This window comes from Megascapheus bottae, chromosome 5 (genome assembly GCF_031878675.1).
Source record: "Megascapheus bottae isolate mThoBot1 chromosome 5, mThoBot2.hap1, whole genome shotgun sequence".
NCBI lineage: Eukaryota > Metazoa > Chordata > Mammalia > Rodentia > Geomyidae > Megascapheus > Megascapheus bottae.
Genome location: NC_143513.1, coordinates 11,889,865 through 11,894,864, shown reverse-complemented (window position 1 = coordinate 11,894,864; position 5,000 = coordinate 11,889,865). Strand labels below are relative to the sequence as shown.

The 5,000-nt window shown below is 56.4% G+C and overlaps 2 non-coding genes across 2 annotated transcripts; both read left to right on the top strand.

Moving 5' to 3' along the window:
• Nucleotides 1-79: 79 nt before the first annotated feature.
• LOC150062893 (5S ribosomal RNA) lies at nucleotides 80-198 on the top strand. The gene has a single exon (XR_016535607.1). It is a non-coding gene; the product is annotated as a 5S ribosomal RNA (ribosomal RNA).
• A 2,557-nt stretch (nucleotides 199-2,755) lies between these two features.
• Nucleotides 2,756-2,874, top strand: LOC150062892 (5S ribosomal RNA). Its single transcript, XR_016535783.1, has one exon. It is a non-coding gene; the product is annotated as a 5S ribosomal RNA (ribosomal RNA).
• The last annotated feature ends 2,126 nt before the right edge of the window (nucleotides 2,875-5,000 follow it).

Sequence of the window (5,000 nt, the reverse complement as noted above, 5' to 3'; positions counted from 1 at the left end):
GGCAAGGGTGCAGCGGCGAGCGGAGGCTCCCCGCAGAGGCAGCGAGCAGCAGTTGGGGCTTTGGGAAGCAGTGTGAGGCGTCTACGGCCATACCACCCTGAACGCGCCCGATCTCGTCTGATCTCGGAAGCTAAGCAGGGTCGGGCCTGGTTAGTACTTGGATGGGAGACCGCCTGGGAATACCGGGTGCTGTAGGCTTTTGCCTCCGCTCCCCAGCCCACTAGGCTGCTTGCTGCCTCACAGCCACTGCCCAATACTTTTAGGCTCACTCACTGCCTCGCACCTCCACCTCAACCCAACATCACACCAGCCACAGGGGAAAAGACAGCTAGCTGTCTGGATGCACAACTCACACCACACAGCCTGGCAGGCACGCAATGCTTTCCACCTAGGAAAAGCAGGAAAACCCAGGCCTGGGCCGGCCTGACGCCCAGCCTCACCGCTGACAGCTTGGCCTGAGACCACACCACATTCCTACACAGGACAGGACACTTCTTCTGGGCAGCACAAAGGCACCTGGCCTCCTCTTGCTCCTGCAATCCTGACCACATCCTCCCAACCACTCCTGAAAAGCAGCTCATGAACACAAGGCTAGGCTTGTGGCTCCAGGACTGAAAGGCCTGCCCGGCCAGCCGGAACTCACACCACCCTGGGTTAAGCCCTGCTACCCCAGATGGCTTGGTTGCGGGCTTGGAGGCTTCCTCCTGCCATGGGTTGAGTTTGCGTGGGCCGGGTAGATGGGCTCATGGGGAAAGTGGATGGAAGTGTACATGGATGCATGGATGCATGGGTAGACAGCTGGATGCATGGCTGACTGGATGGATGGCTGGATGGATGGCTGGATGGATGCCTAGGTGCATAGTGGGTGTATGGATGGATGCGGGCACGCATGCATGCATGGATGGTGGATGCATGCGTGCATGGTTGGGTCGGTGGATGCATGCCTGGATCCACCCATGGATGCCGGGGTGGCTGGCCGTACAGCCTGATTCATGGATGGATGTTGATTGGATGGATGGTGGATGGATGGACGGAGCCACGCGTGGAAGGATGCATGGATGGATGGACTGAAAGATACATAGATAGATAGATAGATAGATAGATAGATAGATAGATAGATAGATAGATAGATTGATTGATAGATAGATTGATAGATACATAGATCGACCGATGGATGGATGGATGGATGGATGGATGGATGGATGGATGGATGGATGGATGGATTGCTGGATGACTGGCTGGCTGGCTGGCTGGCTGGCTGACTGGCTGGCTGGCTGGCTGGCTGGATGGATGGATGGATGGATGGAGGGATGCTGAGACACTCTGCAGTGTGTACTGACAGTTTCAGCTGGCCTAGCACTGACTGGGAGGCTCTGAGTTCTCTTCCCCACAGTGGGCAAACAAGCAAACACTGGCTGCTTCTTTCCTCTTCTTCCTGCTAGAGACACACGTTGTCCTTTCGCGGGGTGCACTGCATAGACTTGGAAAGTAGCGGCAGGGTAGATGAGGAGGAACGAGGCCCGGGAAACGGGCGCCGGCAACGTTGCCGAGACAAATGCTCCCGGAATTCTGGAGTTCCTGGATTCCAAGCACAGAGCACCCTTTTCTTGCTTGGGTGGAGGGCTTCCACTCCAACCCGAGGCATGGGTGTGTGTTCCAGTGAGGCTTGGCCTTAGGTTGTTAGCCTTCTTGGGAGCCTGAGCACTAAAGATGAGGGGTTCCAGTGGGCTGAGACGTGAGGCCACGGTTCTGCTTCCACTTAGGCTTCCCATTCCTGGTAGGCTAAGCATAGCAACCTAAAGAGGCTGCATCAGAGGTGCCACTGAAGGCTCTCATGAGATGGGAGGCTTAGGGTGACACTTGGCTGGGGCTTTGGCTCCGGGTCAGGGTCAGAATGGGGCTCAAGTTTAGCGTCAGGAAGAGGTAGGGGACAGGTTGAAGGTGTGATTTCAGGCAGACATTGTGGCTTAGGGTGAGTCTTGGGAGAGGTTTGGGCTTAGGTGTGGGCTTGAAATCGGGTAGAGGCTTTAGGTGAGGCTTACTGGTGGGGCGAGGAGTGACACTCTCCTTAGGATCCATTTCTGGCTTCGGCTTCCATTTAGGATGAGGTTTAGGTCGAAGGTCCTTCTGAAACAGCACCAGCCAAGTGAATTCCACATTGCTCTGCAAACCCCACTCTTCTCCTCGCATCGTGGCCGGTGGCCAAGCAAGGTCGGGGAGGTAGAGGAGTGAGATCCAAATCTTGAAGAAGCAGCCAAACTCTCCCACATCCATGCAAAGATCACATCGGGCCCTTGGTAGTCGTGGCCTCTGAAGACAAGTGGTGAACCTTGCAAGTCACCTGGCCTTAAAGCTGCTCTTCAACGTGCAACCCTCATGCAGGCTAGAGGGTTACATGGAAGGTGAGCCTCTGGGAAAACAGTCCTGCGTCCTCTGCCTTCCCAAGAGACAGAGAGCAACAGAGACAGACAGACAGACAGACAGACAGAGGGAGAGAGGGTGAGAGGGAGAGAGAGAAAGCGAAAGAGGAGGAGAAAGGCAGCGGTGAGCGGCGGCGAGAGCAGCAGGCTGGGCGCAGAGGCTGTGCTGGGTGGGTTGGATCAGGTCCCCCAAGCAGCGGCAGCAGGTGCGTGTGAGGCCAGAGCGGCAGAGGCAGAGGCAGAGGCTGCAGAGGCTGGCAAGGGTGCAGCGGCGAGCGGAGGCTCCCCGCAGAGGCAGCGAGCAGCAGTTGGGGCTTTGGGAAGCAGGGTGAGGCGTCTACGGCCATACCACCCTGAACGCGCCCGATCTCGTCTGATCTCGGAAGCTAAGCAGGGTCGGGCCTGGTTAGTACTTGGATGGGAGACCGCCTGGGAATACCGGGTGCTGTAGACTTTTGCCTCCGCTCCCCAGCCCACTAGGCTGCTTGCTGCCTCACAGCCACTGCCCACTACTTTTAGGCTCACTCACTGCCTCGCACCTCCACCTCAACCCAACATCACACCAGCCACAGGGGAAAAGACAGCTAGCTGTCTGGATGCACAACTCACACCACACAGCCTGGCAGGCACGCAATGCTTTCCACCTAGGAAAAGCAGGAAAACCCAGGCCTGGGCCGGCCTGACGCCCAGCCTCACCGCTGACAGCTTGGCCTGAGACCACACCACATTCCTACACAGGACAGGACACTTCTTCTGGGCAGCACAAAGGCACCTGGCCTCCTCTTGCTCCTGCAATCCTGACCACATCCTCCCAACCACTCCTGAAAAGCAGCTCATGAACACAAGGCTAGGCTTGTGGCTCCAGGACTGAAAGGCCTGCCCGGCCAGCCGGAACTCACACCACCCTGGGTTAAGCCCTGCTACCCCAGATGGCTTGGTTGCGGGCTTGGAGGCTTCCTCCTGCCATGGGTTGAGTTTGCGTGGGCCGGGTAGATGGGCTCATGGGGAAAGTGGATGGAAGTGTACATGGATGCATGGATGCATGGGTAGACAGCTGGATGCATGGCCGACTGGATGGATGGCTGGATGGATGGCTGGATGGATGGCTGGATGGATGCCTAGGTGCATAGTGGGTGTATGGATGGATGCGGGCACGCATGCATGCATGGATGGTGGATGCATGCGTGCATGGTTGGGTCGGTGGATGCATGCCTGGATCCACCCATGGATGCCGGGGTGGCTGGCCGTACAGCCTGATTCATGGATGGATGTTGATTGGATGGATGGTGGATGGATGGACGGAGCCACGCATGGAAGGATGCATGGATGGATGGACTGAAAGATACATAGATGGATAGATAGATAGATAGATAGATAGATAGATAGATAGATAGATAGATAGATTGATAGATTGATTGATAGATACATAGATCGACCGATGGATGGATGGATGGATGGATGGATGGATGGATGGATGGATGGATGACTGGCTGGCTGACTGGCTGGCTGACTGACTGGCTGGCTGGCTGGCTGGCTGGCTGGCTGGCTGGATGGATGGATGGCTGGATGAATGGATGCTGAGACACTCTGCAGTGTGTACTGACAGTTTCAGCTGGCCTAGCACTGACTGGGAGGCTCTGAGTTCTCTTCCCCACAGTGGGCAAACAAGCAAACACTGGCTGCTTCTTTCCTCTTCTTCCTGCTAGGGACACACGTTGTCCTTTCGCGGCGTGCACTGCATAGACTTGGAAAGTAGCGGCAGGGTAGATGAGGAGGAACGAGGCCCGGGAAACGGGCGCCGGCAACGTTGCCGAGACAAATGCTCCCGGAATTCTGGAGTTCCTGGATTCCAAGCACAGAGCACCCTTTTCTTGCTTGGGTGGAGGGCTTCCACTCCAACCCGAGGCATGGGTGTGTGTTCCAGTGAGGCTTGGCCTTAGGTTGTTAGCCTTCTTGGGAGCCTGAGCACTAAGGATGAGGGGTTCCAGTGGGCTGAGACGTGAGGCCACGGTTCTGCTTCCACTTAGGCTTCCCATTCCTGGTAGGCTAAGCATAGCAACCTAAAGAGGCTGCATCAGAGGTGCCACTGAAGGCTCTCATGAGATGGGAGGCTTAGGGTGACACTGGGCTGGGGCTTTGGCTCCGGGTCAGGGTCAGAATGGGGCTCAAGTTTAGCGTCAGGAAGAGGTAGGGGACAGGTTGAAGGTGTGATTTCAGGCAGACATTGTGGCTTAGGGTGAGTCTTGGGAGAGGTTTGGGCTTAGGTGTGGGCTTGAAATCGGGTAGAGGCTTTAGGTGAGGCTTACTGGTGGGGCGAGGAGTGACACTCTCCTTAGGATCCATTTCTGGCTTCGGCTTCCATTTAGGATGAGGTTTAGGTCGAAGGTCCTTCTGAAACAGCACCAGCCAAGTGAATTCCACATTGCTCTGCAAACCCCACTCTTCTCCTCGCATCGTGGCCGGTGGCCAAGCAAGGTCGGGGAGGTAGAGGAGTGAGATCCAAATCTTGAAGAAGCAGCCAAACTCTCCCACATCCATGCAAAGATCACATCGGGCCCTTGGTAGTCGTGGCCTCTGAAG